The sequence below is a fragment of the Sitophilus oryzae genome, unplaced genomic scaffold, assembly GCF_002938485.1.
Source record: "Sitophilus oryzae breed Bouriz unplaced genomic scaffold, Soryzae_2.0 scaffold_1614_pilon_pilon, whole genome shotgun sequence".
Lineage (NCBI taxonomy): Eukaryota > Metazoa > Arthropoda > Insecta > Coleoptera > Curculionidae > Sitophilus > Sitophilus oryzae.
Window position 1 is genome coordinate 2,917,918 of NW_022146297.1, and position 18,123 is coordinate 2,936,040.

The following is an 18,123-nucleotide window of genomic DNA, read 5'->3' on the forward strand; positions in this document are numbered from 1 at the left end:
AGGACGAAGTTTTTTGCCCGAACTTTGTAACACCCTATAGGGTGCGGCAGCTGTAGTAGCTATTGCTAAATCAAATCACATTGTAGCCTCATCTTTCGTGAGCATTTTGTTTTTTTAATCACGATATTAACTCTTTTTGTATTGGAGATACGCTGTTTTAAAACGAACGTCTCGGAAAAATGCTTCGCAGGCAGAAAGTTTTATGTGTAAATAATGAAGGCGACATCATTGTCAAATTAAAAAATGCCATTATCTGTGATGAATGTTGCTCGTATTGTGGCTGTAATTGAGGATGGCCGAAGTCAACGCAATGTGTCCGATACCCTGGGTATACCACGAACAACAGTCAAAAATGACTGGAATCGGTATGTATATGGAAACGGGAAATTTCACCAGGCGAGTGGGTTCCGGATGTTGTGGATTGAATTCGGAATAAAAATTTCTGACGGAGCATCCGTTAAGAAGGAATTAATTTACAATTTAAAAAAAATCATCAAAATCTAATGAGTGGTTCGCGAGAAATCAAACTTTGAAAGTGGGACTAGTTTTTAGTGGCCGGTTTTTTTTTGCCGGTGAGTGTACTTGAAATTACGTATATTAACAAATTAAAGTACAAAATTTAGTTTCGAAATTTTTCAATTTGCACAACTTTCTGAGTGGAAATTTTAGCTCGACCCGGTCCTGATTCAAAAATTTATTACGCCGCGAAAGTTTGCACTAAAAAGCTTTATTATGAAGTTTAAATCTATCCGGGCAGTTCTGAGAGCTGGTGCATTTAAACAGTTATAAAAAGTTTATCCTGTCTGGCACTTAAATTTAGACGACTTAAGCGTCCCGAGTTTTATAATTTTGATTGATTTTAATTTTTCAAAAAGGAAAATAAGCGTTTAAAGTTGGAGAACATTTCAGATATTTTCTTCTATTTGTTTCCAAGTAAGTTTTGTTTAAATGTCTAGGAAAATGGATAGATATTCGTTTTCAGAATTTTAAGTATGGCATGGGATTTGAACAAATGTTGTAATATTTTATGTAGGTATCTGTTAATATCAATATATAAAGCCGGTCCCAGACACTATGTGCATTTGGCGAATATTCTGTATTCGAGCTTATTCGCGTAGCGTGTTTAAGTGCCTTCAATGTACCTTCGACGAAGATTCGTACTTCGTCATTTTCCCGGCGGTTGTCGGTAAACTGGCACGAATCAAAGGAGCTCGTAGTGCGGCGTAGTCAACTTCGGAATTACTCCCAGACGTTACGGATATTTGTTTACGTGTTTTTTGTTTTAGCGGCGCGCTCCCCTACGCGTTGCTCTACTACGGGAAATATTTGTCATTGGACACATTTTTACAAATAACGTAGCGTCTGGGAAGGTGGCCGAAGCCGCAGTACATAATTCGAATGTTCGACATTCGCCAAATGCACGTAGTGTCTGGGACCGACTTAAACAAAAATAGCATAAAGAAGCCGTCTTATGCCGGAATCGCTGAGACCTGTAAGGCATATTGTCCCCTTTCTATGTCGGCATCTAATATACAGGGTGAGTTTTCTACAATGTTCTCTATGGGTATCTTGGAAACTACTGAAGATAGAGAGTCGGTTAAATGGGGAAAGAAATGCAGTTTTGTGGGGGCATAAATATGCGCCTTTCAGATTTTTGAAAATGTTCATAAAATAGATTATAATTCTATCATAAACTATTTTAGACAAAAAGTTTTCTGATAAAAGTTGTGGATAATCACATCCCTAATAAGTTTGTGTTCTCCGATTTTTTCTAAAGCCTGTCATTTTTGACATATACCACAAACATATGTGTTTTTAAATGGAGACTATAGTTGGCCATGACTTCATAAAAATCGCCATTTTTTAAGCTTTTCAGCGATATAAGCTATAATATGTTTTTTTCACAAAATTAATGAGTTATAGCCAATTCTTATCTTTCTTGACTAATTTCACTTAGTTAGCCATGGAAACAAGTTCAATCATCGTTGCTCTCAGACATGTGAAACTGTTTATATTTTGTCTTTTTATAAGTTTTAAATCATAACAAAATAAGGACACCATGCCAACTAAGTTAAATTAATCAAGGAAGATAAGAATTGGCTATAACTAATTTTTGAAAAAAAAAACATATTCTAGCTTATATCGCTGAAAAGCTTACAAAATGGCGCTTTTTATGAAGTCTTGGCCAACTATGGTTTCCATTTAAAAAATCATATATTTGTGTCATATGTCCAAAATGACAGGCTTTAGAAAAAACCGGAGAACACAGACTCTTTAGGGATGTGATTATCTACAACTTTTATCTGAAAACTTTTTGTGTAAAATAGATTATAATCAAAGACATTATAAAGATAGACCGAACATCTCATTCATAAATACTCGTTGGAAGTGTATCAAACATCCCAATGTGTCAAACAAGGACAGAAGAGACAGAGAAGTCTAAAATTTCCGACCCCGGCAACTAGGCGCATTTGGATTGTTCTAATGGCCAGTGGCGTATCGTTTTTTGGAAGAAATTTAGTTAGTAAAATAAAAGTAAAGTAATTAGTAAAATTTTTACTTCATATTAATATACTGCGTTAACACTTTTTCGTCAGATGAGTTTTGTTATAAGGTCTAATATAATAATATAATTAATATCCCATATATACTTATGTTGAAACGTTAGTAGGTAGTTTTCGAAAGTCGCTTCAACGTCGATTTTCAATTTAAACTTTCAGTTACTTCTATATAAACTTTCAGTTACTTTTGAATATTTACAGGGTGACTCAAGTTTCTGAAACAGTTCTATATTAGGTTTGTGGTTGGTGACTTTTCTTTCAATTTTTTTCAGAATATGGAGGCAATGGTAAAGCACATTTTAGACATTTTGTAAACATAGGTGGCCGGAACATATTTTCAAACTAAAGTTGTAGATTTGCCATTAAATTTCCATTCCAGAAATACCTACGGTTGCCACCTGTCCTTTTTTGAAAACGACAGTCCTTTTTTGGAATAACTTGTCCTTTTGACTTTTTTTGACTTAAAAAGTCATTTTTATTTACGTATTTTCCCTGAGAAACTTATTTACAGCAAACAGAAATATTCTTTTCGTCCAAATTTAATTAGAGATGTTATAAAACTTATAAATAAATTTTTCTTGTTTAGAATAGGCAACATTATTTAGAACTTCCCGTTTAATCTCAAATGATAGTTTAGGTTTTAGTTTTAGCTTTTCTGATCTTAAAAAGAACTTTTCAAAATTAGTAATTAGTAACGATTTAGTTATAGTTCGCAATCGATAGCTTCCTATGAAGTATTGTGTAATAGTTGTTTAATCTTGTATTATTAATAACTTCCTATACCTAAAATCAATATTTAATGAGAAAATTGTGTTTTTTTGAAAATATAAGACAAGATTTGACTTTCGGTCTTCTTCTTGTATTATGATGGCTCTGATACGAGGCAATTACCTTTTAGTCTCTCAATAGAAGGCATTTATCATTAAATGTATCAAATCTGTGTGCTACAGTATGGGATTTCTGTCGCAAAATAATGAATATTACGTTTATTTACAAACCCATTACTTTTAAAGGTAGCTTCATCAGACAATCAAATTTTAGTTAAATGTCTCAATCTTCATGAACTGTATTAAGCATATGTATTGCGGTTTGAATCACCCTGTATGTTGACAAAAATATTTTGAAAATGTGCGTTACAATGGCCCCCATCTTGTGAAAAAAATTGAAATAAAAATCACAAACCAAAAACGTAATAGGTAAAAAGCTTTTTTGGAGGCCTGGGTCACTCTGTATATAGGTATGTATAAAACTAGTAGCCTAAAAATTATTTAGAGCAACGTTTATATTCAAATTTGTTATGATCTACAATAGTTAGGTAGTAATTGAGACGAATTATAATTCAATTACCGGCTACTACGTTCTTGTTTTAATAGATAAAAATTCAACAAATATAATTAGAAATTATTTTAATTGTAAGGGCTCCCTTTGTGGGACGCCTATGTACAATTATGGCGGAAATTTGTACCTACCTGTGAAAAGACAAATTCGGGTAATTTGAGCTTATTTTTCCACACACTTGACACTGTCGTACCATATTGAAAATTCGGAGATTCAAAAGTACGTTAAACAAAAACAAAAACTACTGAAAAATACTGAAAAGTTCACTTCGGACTTGATTCCGACTTCAAACACACCGTAAGCTAAACGTAGTACGCTATAACGGAGCAAAGGCCGTCGCGAGGGGTGGTGGGACGAACGGCTCATTTTCATTCTGGAAGACTAGCAGCGACGTTGCCAATAGTTCTAGACGCTTCAGCATATTAAACAGTAAACATGTCCTTTAATAGTAACGCATATATCCTCTGGTTAATAACCATATTATTACGCATGCTTCTTTAAAAATAAACTATTAATTTAATTAAGAAATTGAGATTTATTGATATCCGGTGAAGGTTTTAAAGTCACCTTTTCTGCAAATCAAAGTAGATAGGCGCAAATTTGAGATGTGGCAATGTTGCCTTCTCTATCTCAGTTGGTTTTTACAGTACGTAGACAACCTCCGATTGTTTGATCGGGTTAAAATTCACAATGTGATATCTGTTCTTCCTAAATCTATGATTATAATGGAATTAGGGACAATTTTTAAAATAGAGAAAAATTGTTTTTTTTCGAAATATCTAGTAAGCCATGAACATTTTCAAAAATCTGAAAGGCGCATATTTATGACCCCACAAAACTGCAATTCTTTTCCCATTTAACCGACTCTCTATCTCCAGTAGTTTCCGAGATACCCATAGAGAACATCGTATGAAACTCACCCTGTATGTGCCCTGGACCAGCTTGTGTATGTACTTGATTGAATGGTAGCATATGTAGTTATCCTGTTCTATCCTTGCTTTCCCAAATGAAAAATGTCGCTTTCGATCCAGAGCCTCGCAGTGACCATTATGTGCTCTGCTGTTTCAGGATTTTTATCACAGAGACTGCAGCATAAACTGCCTTGATACAGGTTGAGCTTGTTCAGGTAGCACTTGACAGCCATATATTTCGTCAAGAGACTTGTTGCATTCATCACTTTATTCCTGCAATCCTGCTGAGCATTAGCAGTTTTTTGTGGTTTTAGAATTAAATCCTTGAATGAAGGTCTAGATATATTGCTTGTGCCCCTGTCTGGCCCATTGGACGCCCCGCTATTCTTTGACCCAGAGTTTTACTGCACCGCCGATCATTTTTCGGTATTACCAATACTGACTTTGGACCAAGATAGCATTCCAATGATCCTTACCTTGCTAGTTCGTCGGTTCTTTCGTTGTCTTGTGTGCCGCTATATAGTAAGCGCAGCCTCTTGCGATTTATGCTTAAAAAGCCAAATAATTTTATTCTATCCAAAAAAATACTTTATGGGTATTTCGCCACTGCACTGCAAGAAAATCTACAAAATAAAATAATTATTTTTTGTAAACACTTCTGCGCTAAACCTAAACGGACGCTGCTTGTCAGAAGTTATGTTTACAGTAATACAAATTTGCCTAACAAAGAAAAAAAATGCTTAACGTTTCGGAAAGTTATCTCTTTCCGTCGTCGGAAGCAAAAATATACAAAGAATAAAGAAAAAAACTATAGTAGATAAGCAAGGGGAATTCGGCAGCAAAATCCCATGCTTTTTCTTATGAAGGTCCATTCTGTCGTTTTTGGTACCCAAGTGGTGGGGGTAATTTTTCTGACAGAAGTAGGCGTGGCCTAGGAATGGGTAAAGGGGCGGGGCGAGCTTCATAAGTAAAAGATAAGATTTTGCCGGCGAATCAAAATTGAAAAGGCGTTACCTGTACGACCAATGAGAAAGCCCAGAACCTGAGGGAGGAGTTATCTATGACCAATCCAGAAAGCAAATAAATCTTACGTCATACGTTGGGTGGGGGCGTTGGCACCTGGGGTCTAAGCTGTCTCCAAAGGTATAGATCACGTAATGAACGACGTTCGTACACAAGTCAAATACCATATACGAGCGCCATTCATCATATGCCATATACCTAACATACCTTAGTCCTGCGCCCTCAGGAGGCCCCCAACATATATAGGTTAATTAAATTAAATTTTATTAGCGCATCCACCATTTTGTAAAGACTGTTTAGTAATTTAATAAAAATGTTAGCACATTCATCATCATTTTAATAAGACTTAATAATTTATCAAAAATAAAATAATAGCGTAGATTAAAAAATATTATTTACTTACACAATAGCTATTCCGTCTACATCAGCTCTGTTTAGGAGGAGGAGGATACGGCGGCAGCAGCGGCGGCGACGGCGCAAAAGGTAAGTACCTATAGATATTAACAATAAGACCTAATAAGCGCAAAGTACTTAGATGTAATTCAAAAGGAAAAAGTTTAGGTAAAACAAAGTTGACTTCGGCAAACATCGGTTGGTATCGTAAGCGCGTTGGGGTGTGGCACTGTCTTTTGTAGCGCGCACGCAAGCCCCACTAATTAATAGTTTATAGGATAGTTTAGCAAAATAGTAATAAATATATACGTATAGCTAAATGATTTATTATAAAAACATAACGATTAATTAATTTAAGAGTATTGGGGAATCAAAACAAAGATTAAATGTCAAACGCCAACTATGTCAACTAGGTGTGGCTCTAAGCGCAAGCTCCAAAGTAAAACCGAAAAATTCAAAAATATGTACATATTATAATACAAAACATAACGATTGTGGGGTATTGAAATTAATTTAAGAGTATTAAACCAAAAGACATTTCTTTACTAAAAGATTAAAAGTATTAAGTCAAACGTCAAATGTCAACTAGGTGTGGCGCGCAAACTCTGAAATAAACAGAAAAATTTTTTAAAATCTAATGCAAAACATAACGATTAATTAATTTAAGAGTATTACACCAAAAGATATTTCTTTACTAAAAGATTAAACGTCATCTGTCAAACATTGACGCTAAATTACTAGGTGTGGCGCGCAAGCTCCAAAATAAATAGAAAAAAAATTAAAAATCTAATGCAAAACATAACGATTAATTAATTTAAGAGCATTAAACAAAAAGGCATTGTTAAAACAGAGATTAAACGTCATCTGTCAAACATTGACGTCAAAATCGACGCTAGGTGTGGCTCTAGGCGCAAGCTCCAACTGAAAAATTTTAAAAAATATGTACAAGTACTTAAACGCTATAAGAATAAAATTTAGAGATGAGACTAAAAAAGCAAACAATTCTGAGAATCTAACAATAAAAATAATTAATTTAAAAGTATTAAATCAAACGTCAACTATGTCAACTAGGTGTGGCTCTAAGCGCAAGCTCCAACAGAATTTTTTTAAAAATATATACAAGGACAATAGCCCATCGTTTAACTTCGGTAAACATCGCTGCAGTCAAACGTCAAAATCAGCGCGCCAAAAAAAAAACTAGGTGTGACGGCGCGGCGGCAGAAATAAACAGAAAAACCCTTTGTAATGTAAAAAACTTTAATATTTATCGAAACGAAAATAAATTTAAGAGTATTAAATCAAAAAACAAAGCGTATTACTAAAAATACGTACTTACGAGGTTTATATGTATTATTATCCAGCCACTCAACACATGCACTTACACCCTTTTTCTTCTTCAATAGCCCTTTTCACTAAACGCACTGAAAATACACAGTAATTTTCTTGATGCAGTACCATGAAAAGTTAGAAACAAACAGATGATTTTGTAGCTAAAAATATAATGTGAAGGCCAACAGGAAACAACTGATAACACCAGTACTTGGAATATACGAGGTGTGTAGAATAAGATTAATATACGAGGTGTGTAGCTAATTTAGTTGGTTGCTTTCGTAATAATAATTTTACTACAAAAACAATCTTAAGCCCCAACGCCGCGTCAAGGCATAGCTACATTGTTGGGGGGCTATCACCTGTCAAACGTCAAACGTCAAACGTCAAACCTGTCATCTGTCAAACGTTAAACCTGTCACCTGTCAAACGTTAAACCTGTCAAACGTCAAACCTGTCTTACGTCATTTTTTTATATTTTTAGTGTATTTTATTTAGAGTATTTTATTCAATATATTTTAGCTTACTATATTTATATTGTATACAAATTTAGACGTTTTATACTATGTCTACTGTTTGATTTAAGCTTTTCAATAGCTGCATTCAAATTTAGTAATTTTTTCCTAACATAAATAATTATTTTTATTATATATATTTATTTTACACATGTATTTAACAGTACTGAAAAACATTTTGCAATCTTTTTTATATTGTACAAGACTGATTATATAAAAAAATGATTTAGAGTATTCTAAATAAAACAACTTTTCATTTCACTGTGTATTTATTTTCCACATTTCTCTCATCTAGTAAATTATAAAAAATAGGTAAACAGTATTTAAATAACAATATACAATCATCCTCCCAATCAATATAAGTTTTCCATTTCCTATCTTGAATTATCAGCTCTTTCACTTCTTCTTCAAAAGCATAAGTTATGTTTAAATGCCCATCAATTTCTATAGATTTATCACACCAACCACTATTAACGTTTTCATCAACAAAGTCCAGAAACGTTGAAAAACCTTCATATGACATTTGAATCTTCTTCTTCTCCTTGTTTGTACTTTGGAAAATAATTTGCTTTTCTGCCAGGTTCTCGGAAATGTTTAATGCTACATTAATTATTGGTTCTAATACACTTGATTTATCCATAACGATATGATGAGAGCGATGTGAACAAGACAATGGTTTACAGTAAAATGAGCTAATATATAATGTACAGGCTAATAAGTAAAAAAATACTAGATATTAATAGATTTAAATTTATTGTGTTAACAGGTTTATAATATAATCATATAATATATGAACATTATTTACAGTACAAGAACATATTTCTAATCTATGATAATTACAATTATTACTGTATGATTGTTCTAATTTCGGCACAGGTCCAGAAGTAAATTCCAAGTTCACTATACAGGGTGGACCAAGATTCATTTCGTTGTATGTGCGCAGCAGAAATTCCTTTTTAATAGATCCTTTAACGAAAACCATATCGACACCTTCCAATTCCTCCTGAATTATGTTATACATCGCTTTATAGGGGTAAATACCTGAATTATAAGGGATTCCATGAACATTGTGAAATATATAATTTATCGTCTTCTTATGGTGTATCGGCAGATCGTGGTAACAAATCTTCGGTTTAAATGTATAGGTTTTCATTTCTTTTCCATCGTATATGGATAATTCCTTAACCTCAAATTCAGGTATGGAAAATCCTTGTACGTCTATAACAACGAACTTCATCGTATCAATGTCTTGCAACAACTGACGCCTTTCTCTACCGACTCTACACTACACTAGGAGAAGTTTCGAGAGTATTAACACTTGTTTTTGAAAACTATATGCTTTTATGAAAAAATCCATTCCTTTTATAGCCAAAAATCCCCACAATTTTTCCCTTACAACCAATCAGCAAGCGCTAACCACCTCTCAGTTTGCGTCAAAAACAATAACGCTCGATGTGCGCATATTTTCCTCTTAGAGTTAAACCAATCAGAGCGCTCCAATGAATTTACAATAAACAGACAAACGTATTGCAAAAACATTGTAGTTTTGTGTGTCTATCTGGTAAGTCAACCTTTTTTACATAAAAATTAAATTCGCAAAGGTTCTTTTAGGGTTTTAAACCGATTTATATGGGTAATTTTGTTTTTCTACTAAATAAAAAACGAGAAATAATTTTAATTATATTTATTTAGGAAACATAATATATAATTATATAAAATAGACTTATACAATATTTTGAGTTATAATTTTATTTAACAATACTTTTAGTTTCTCTAATATACTAATATTCGGACAAGATATTCCAAAGAAATCCAAGCTAAGTTTACCGGTTACTTTTAAACTATTGGAAAATTCATCATAACCATAATAATGCCCATTATAAAGGAAATAAATTATGCCATCGGTGTACCGAAATACAGAGTCTATTTTACTAGGCACTCCTGTAAATTGCTCAGTTATGAGAGCGGTGCTTTTAGGTAAAAACCGACAATCATCAATTTCGCTAAACATATTATTATCGAAAAACCAGTACGTTTTACCACGGTACGAATTGACGACCCCTCGTATGGTTGGATAATTCTGCATAAGAACATTATAATGCTCGCGTTTAAGCAACCTAAACGAGGCGTATTCGAAAAATATAAACCATACTTTCACTGAATAATACAACTTCGTTATCTGGTTTTTGATAAATACCCGATATTTTTTTCAAAAGGTGTATGTAAAAATGTTAACCAATCAGTTATTACAAGCGGTGTATCTTGAATTTCCCTAGTGTTTTAAATTTAACATCCACACGTACTTTTTTATAAAACAAATAGAGCTTATTATTCACAATTAGAAACGAGGTATTTGACATCTTAGAATTTAAATCGCATAATTTTGGAACTTTTAAATTGATTCCTTGCGTGTTCGGCGTTGGGATAGTCGTCGTTGTCTTCGTGGTTGTCGTAGGCATCGTTTTTGTTGTCTTCATGGTTCTCACCGTAGTTCTCACTGCCGGTTTAGAACCGTATAACTCTTGAATTGCCAATATATCATCTTGCGATAGTTTCGTTGTGTTTTCAAACACCAAAGACGGGTACATTATAGATTCGTAGTTTGCAGAATGCGCTATACCAAGGACGTGACCTATTTCATGTGTTAAAACTCTCAACAGACTTGTAGCGCCTTCCGGGACCGGTTCCTCATCTAAATACCAACTTAAACTTTTTTGTATGTGAACTTCCTCAGTCGTGGACATTAAATCGGGGGCAATAGCCATGCTAGTATCATTCCTCCTGTTGGAAATGGGCACCAATCCCTATTATATAATTCTTTGCGGAACGTATGGTTTGCCTCCGTAAATGAAATCACTATATTTACAGAAATATTTTTTTTCGAGTACGGGTTGACATACTCAAACTGCAAATTGCTATTGGCAGACCACATTTCGAAAGCCTGTCTCGTTATTCCTACATATTTTTGTCTATGTGGAAGATATGCGGTTGATGGAGGGTAAACTGTCCATCTTAGAATATTAGTATTCCATTTTCCTTGTTTGCTATTACGAAGGGTATAGTAATTATCAGAAGTTCCACACCAATACCTCTGTATAAAAGAAACGGTTTGGGGGTTCAATGTTCCATCCTCTGGCAGATTATATATAGCCTGAAATTCGCTTAAACCCTCAGCCAATGATTCTAGGTTCTGGACTTCTGCTGATTCGTTATTATGAAAATAACCGTGAAATCGTAAGAAAGTCTGGGCTTCTTCTTGTGTTAGCTCCTTACCACTTGCAGGGTGAATAAGCACAACAACCGCTGCCACTATCGCTAAAATAACGTACATGTTGTTCAGACAAGATTAGACTGTCAACTGAATGTAAGTAGCTTGTTAACCACCATATATACGTTTAGGGCTTATATACCACTTCTAAACGCTCAAGCTCCCTTAAAATCTTGAAAATATCCTCTTTTTTTCCTTGGGTCTGATCCAGTACATATAGTCTATCAACCAGTTCATTAATGTCGTCGTATTCCAGAGGAGGAGAACTATTGTTTAAGACTTGTTCGTTTATATCATAGTATTCCAGAGCAGGAGAACTATTGTTTAAGACTTGTTCGTTTATATCCTGACTTCCTTGTTGTTGTTTCACAGTACGTTTTCTTTCGCCTTTCTTCCTTGCCGGTGGAAATAGTTTAGAAATAATATTTACATATTTCCAGCTCTTGCTTGAATTAATGTGTTTATCCTGATTAAACTGACGTCTATGCGCGTTTGTCAATAACAGTATAAACTTATAATTCTCTAGATCTACCACAGAGTACTCAGCAGGTTGGGTTTGAGTAAGAAGATTCAATAATCCGCTCGTCAGTTCAAATTTTTCGTCTTTAATCGCTAGATACCCATCATCATATTGAACTTTAACTGGTTCGTTACCGATAAGCAGACGTTTGTTCGCTCTTCTAATACCAAATACATTTTGGTTTGGTATATCCAGGAGTTTTAACCTACAGCGTTGTCGTTCCATGATCGATGACGTACTAATGATACCTTTCATAAGAATATGTAGTATTTATACCCAACACTACAGTAAAGCAACAGGAACACTACAGTAAAGCAACAGGAACACTACAGTAAAGCAACAGGAACACTACAGTAAAGCAACAGGAAAGCAACACAGATCTGATTGGAACGGCCCTGTTGGACCCGATTGGAACGGAGCCGATTGGAACAGGTCCGATTGGAACGGATCTGATTGGAACGGCTCTGATTGCAACAGATCTGATTGGAACGGCCCCGTTTACCTGATTGAACCGCTTCAACGGACCCCTGATTGTCTAACGTTGGCTTAGGTAGGTACATATTTTTAAAATCCACTAGCGCAAGCTCCTTTACCGATAGTTTAAAAAAATAATTAACTATGCTACGGGGTAATTTAACAGAAAATATAGTGTGGAAAATTAAAAAGAACTTATAAATTTTTTTTGGAATATATACCGGGTGTGAAAAAAAGTATATATGGTGTAAAAGCAATACGTGATGAAATCACCGCTCGGTTTTAGCGATAAATATTTAAGTAAAATTAAACTTTGTGCATAGGTCTTATCTACATCCGCCAGATGCCGGATGTAGATAATTATATCAGAAATTTTTGATGCGGTTTTTGAAAGGAAATGACGATTCTGCCCACTAATGAATAGTTTGCGGGATGACGTGTGTTTTTGGATAGCGTGTGTGATAAATATATATTAATAACAAAAATAGATACTTGTTAATATATATAAAATATATATTAATACGAGTTCTATATAAAATTACAATATAAACTTACGAGTAATAAACAGTTTGTTAGTATAAATATTAATCAGCCTGTATAGTAACATTTAAAAATAGTGATAACATACATGTTAGTATAAATATTAATACGGGTTCTATATAAAATTATAAAATAAACTTACAAAAACAATAAACATTTTTTCTAGACAACCTGTATAGTAGTAACATTTAAAAATAGTGTTAACATACATGTTAGTATAAAATATAAATATTAATACGGATTCTATATAAAATTATTTATATAAAATTCAATGATTACAATATAAATTAAACTTACGAGTAATAAATATTTTTTCTAGACAGTCTGTATAAATCCACCACAAAAATGCATTCATTGTGTAAGGAGTGTAATTTACACTGTTTAAGTCATCAACATAAAAATCAGTGTTGTGTAGAATTAGAGCCTGAAATTCAGCTTGTTAGGTGTGCTTTTAAAAATCGAATTAAATCTTATAAGATAACCTCTGAATCATATCCGAATAATATATCCTATTATTTAGATACTCTTAAAGATACTATTGTACGTTTACTTCAGGAATATATAACGATTCATACCGCCATCAAATTCAATATGGAATTATTTTGTTCATACATATTAGGATCTGAAACGAAAGAAGATATTAATCGTTTAATTCCCGATATTATGTTGTTTGTGAAAATACAAATCTGGATGAAGTATTCAACGAGTTTAAACAAGTCTTAGTGACGAAATCTGGTGCTTTCCAGGAAAGAGATAGCGGTTGGTCGTTAAGTTTAAACAAATGAATTAGTTTGGTGGTGATAGGGGAAGGAAATAAAACGTATACGATCGATTAGTAATCATCAAGACAGCCGCTTGTGTGTATGTCGATATGAGAGCGCTAGACATAACCTCAAATTCATCATGTTCCTCACCAGATTGTTTCGAGTGTGAAAGGAGAAAGATCTCTACAGCAGATATAAATTTTTTATTAGAGAAACATTTAGCTAATTTTACAACAATTAAAAAGAACTTATAAAATTTTACGAAGAGAAACAGTATATGTTTTCAAAACTACTAGAATTGAAGATCTCCCATAAACATGCTAAATGATGTGGCTGTGAACATTCTGAATGATGAACATTCGATTAATTTTAAAATCAAAAGTTTATTGTTAATTATGGGTTAGAGTTACTTGTAAAATTAGGTTTAAGACCCTTTTCTTTTACATTATATTAGAGCTTGTAATGTCTCTGAAGAAAATTGTTTAGAAGAAATTAAAAAATATTGTTATTTAAATGTTTGTGAATTATCATATTATATGTTGGAATTTCTAGAAATTAATCCAAATAAACTCAAAAATGATTTTCAACTCATATGTGTATTTACCGCTTGTGAATAAATGTATAGAAATAATAATTTAGCGTTTTATTGTATTTGAACATATTGTTAATGTAAACTCTTTAAATTAATAAATACTTTAAATACTCTATTATAGTTATGTGTAGTATCTTTTCTTAATTTCTTTAGGATATCAACCAAATATACTCATGTATTAGTATAATGATTTAAGACGGTTGTGTGTGTGTGTGAGATGAATAATTAGTTTTTGAGTTAAAACCCATGTGTAGATCAACCAAAACATGTTTTGAACTATGTGTCTAGATACTTTGATTTTTTTTTTAGCGTTTGGTCCCTATAATAATTTTAAAATATATCATGACAAGAAGCGTATAATACAAGTGAATGCGTTCACCTAAATAATAAATCATTTTGTTATAATTTTAATAAAGTTTTAAATTTTCTACCTATTTTAACAGATTAAAAATATTATATTCTGAATTATAACGTGTCTTAAGGTGCTTTTAAATATTTATGTTAAGAAAACAAAAGTAAACAAGAATACTATGTATCATAGGTTATGTTTAGTTTCCAATGTAAGTAATGATGACGTCAGAGTATTTCATAGATTTGTCAAGGCTTGGTTTCTGCGTTCGTCTTATTATTTTTAGAATTCTAGAACCATAAATTGGTGCATGTGTAAATAATGATATGTTTTATTTTCCAATAATTATCCTTATAAATAAAAAATAGAAAAATGGTTCATGAGAGAAGATACTTATCCAAGTTAGCAACTTAACAAACTTATGCGATAAGAAAATATAAAAAATGCACTAATCAATATAAATGTCTTCAAATTTTCTGTTTATTTTTCTTTCACCCTGTACATTTCAATAAAACAAATTTTCTGTTAATTTGTTCTTCGCTCTGTACGTCTATATGAATCAGATATATGGTGAATATATTTAGCTGATAACGTCATTAACGGAAGTCTCTCTACTCACCTTATACATACATTTGTATTAAAATTAATCCTTTTAATTTTTCGTTTTATTTCATACGTATAGGTATAAATAAATTTAAGGTACACTAATTTTTGAATGTCTTAAGTTTTAATACGCTCGCCGTATGTGTTTTAGTGAATCTGTGTTTGTTTTCTATATTGCTAAATAATCCAAATGGACTGATTAGGATTACTTACTTTAGAAAGGCGCTATAGGTAAAGTACATACTTTTAGACTAATTTTACCCTTATTTTTTAGTAAAGTGATATTTTTCGGTTTAATTCCAACAGTTTGAACTTTGTTGTTTTTATTTTTAATTAAATATCAATCTATCTATCATTGTAGAAAGGGTCGTTATAGTTTTATTTGACTGTTTACCTATAGGTTAATTTTTGACTTAGTACCTATTGGCGAATTAAAGAGCCGTCTGGATTAATTTTTAGATTAGTGCTCGTGCTGCCTACTCATAGTAATTTGTTTGGAGTGAATGAGTGTGCGAATGTGTCCCCTAGCAATGTAGTTAGTGCCTTGACGCGGCGTTGGGGCTTAAGATTGTTTTGTGTAGTAAGATTATTATTATAAAAGCAGTCAACTAAATTAGCTACACACCTCGTATATTAATCTTATTCTACACACCTCGTATATTCAAGTACTGGTGTTATCAGTTTCCCTGTCTGTCATTGGCCTTCACATTATATTTTTAGCTACAAAATCATCTGTTTGTTTCTAACTTTTCATGGTACTGCATCAAGAAAATTACTGTGTATTTTCAGTGCGTTTAGTGAAAAGGGCTATTGAAGAAGAAAAAGGGTGTAAGTGCATGTGTTGAGTGGCTGGATAATAATACATATAAACCTCGTAAGTACGTATTTTTAGTAATACGCTTTGTTTTTTGATTTAATACTCTTAAATTTATTTTCGTTTCGATAAATATTAAAGTTTTTTACATTACAAAGGGTTTTTCTGTTTATTTCTGCCGCCGCGCCGTCACACCTAGTTTTTTTTGGCGCGCTGATTTTGACGTTTGACTGCAGCGATGTTTACCGAAGTTAAACGATGGGCTATTGTCCTTGTATATATTTTTAAAAAATTTTCTGTTGGAGCTTGCGCTTAGAGCCACACCTAGTTGACATAGTTGACGTTTGATTTAATACTTTTAAATTAATTATTTTTATTGTTAGATTCTCAGAATTGTTTGCTTTTTAGTCTCATCTCTAAATTTTATTCTTATAGCGTTAAGTACTTGTACATATTTTTTTAAAATTTTTCTGTTTATTTCGGAGCTTGCGCCTAGAGCCACACCTAGCGTCGATTTTGACGTCAATGTTTGACAGATGACGTTTAATCTCTGTTTTTAACAATGCCTTTTTGTTTAATGCTCTTAAATTAATTAATCGCTATGTTTTGCATTAGATTTTTAATTTTTTTCTATTTATTTTGGAGCTTGCGCGCCACACCTAGTAATTTTAGCGTCAATGTTTGACAGATGACGTTTAATCTTTTAGTAAAGAAATGTCTTTTGGTGTAATACTCTTAAAATTAATCGTTATGTTTTGCATTAGATTTTAAAAATTTTTCTGTTTATTTCAGAGCTTGCGCGCCACACCTAGTTGACATTTGACGTTTGACTTAATACTTTTAATCTTTTAGTAAAGAAATGTCTTTTGGTTTCTTAAATTAATTTCAATACCCCCCACAATCGTTATGTTTTGCATTATAATATGTACATATTTTTGAATTTTTTCGGTTTACTTTGGAGCTTGCGCTTAGAGCCACACCTAGTTGACATAGTTGGCGTTTGACATTTAATCTTTGTTTTGATTCCCAATACTCTTAAATTAATTAATCGTTATGTTTTTATAATAAATCATTTAGCTATACGTATATATTTTATTACTATTTTTGCTAAACTATCCTATAAACTATTAATTAGTGGGGCTTGCGTGCGCGCTACAAAAGACAGTGCCACACCCCAACGCGCTTACGATACCAACCGATGTTTGCCGAAGTCAACTTTGTTTACCTAAACTTTTTCCTTTTGAATTACATCTAATTACTTTGCGCTTATTAGGTCTTATTGTTAATATCTATAGGTACTTACCTTGCGCCGTCGCCGCCGCTGCTGCCGCCGTATCCTCCTCCTCCTAAACAGAGCTGATGTAGACGGAATAGCTATTGTGTAAGTAAATAATATTTTTAATCTACGCTATTATTTTATGCGCTAATATATTTTTTTTATTCTTCTAGTCTTGACAAAATGGCGAATGTATATATTTTTTATTAAATCTTGTTAAAATGGTGAATGTATATATTTTTAATTTTGATAAATGGCGTTCATATATTTTTTAGTAAATTATTAATGACAAAATGGTGAATGCGCTAATAAAAAATTTAATTTAATTAACCTATATATTTTTAATTTTTGATAAATGGCGTTAATATATTTTTAGTAAAATTATTAATGACAAAATGGTGAATGCGCTAATAAAAATATTTAATTTAATTAACCTATATGTTGGGGGGCCTCCTGAGGGGCGCAGGACTAGGTGTTAGGTATATGGCATATGGTGAATAGCGCTCGTATATGGTATTTGACTTGTGTACGAACGTCGTTCATTACGTGATCTATATCTTTGAGACAGCTTAGGCCCCCAGGCGCCATAGCTCCCAGAGCCCTCCCACCTGGGGGTATGACGTAAGATAGGTTTGACATTTGACAGGCTTGACGTTTGACAGATGACGCCTTTTTCAATTTTCATTGGTCATAGATAACCTCCCTCTAGGTTCTGGGCTTTCTCATTGGTTTTCAATTTTGATTCGCCGGCAAAATCTTATCTTTTACTTATGAAGCCTGATACTACAACGGAGTGTGAATGGGCAGAAGCTTGGCAGAGATTGGAATATAGCAATAACGGATCTGTGGAAGT

General features: G+C 32.9%; 1 protein-coding gene across 1 annotated transcript in view; it reads left to right on the forward strand.

Annotated features, from left to right (window-relative positions):
* The window catches only part of LOC115880085 (limbic system-associated membrane protein-like), a 548,835-nt gene that overhangs the window by 129,882 nt on the left and 400,830 nt on the right, over window positions 1–18,123 (forward strand). The gene's annotated exons all lie outside the window — the stretch shown is intronic.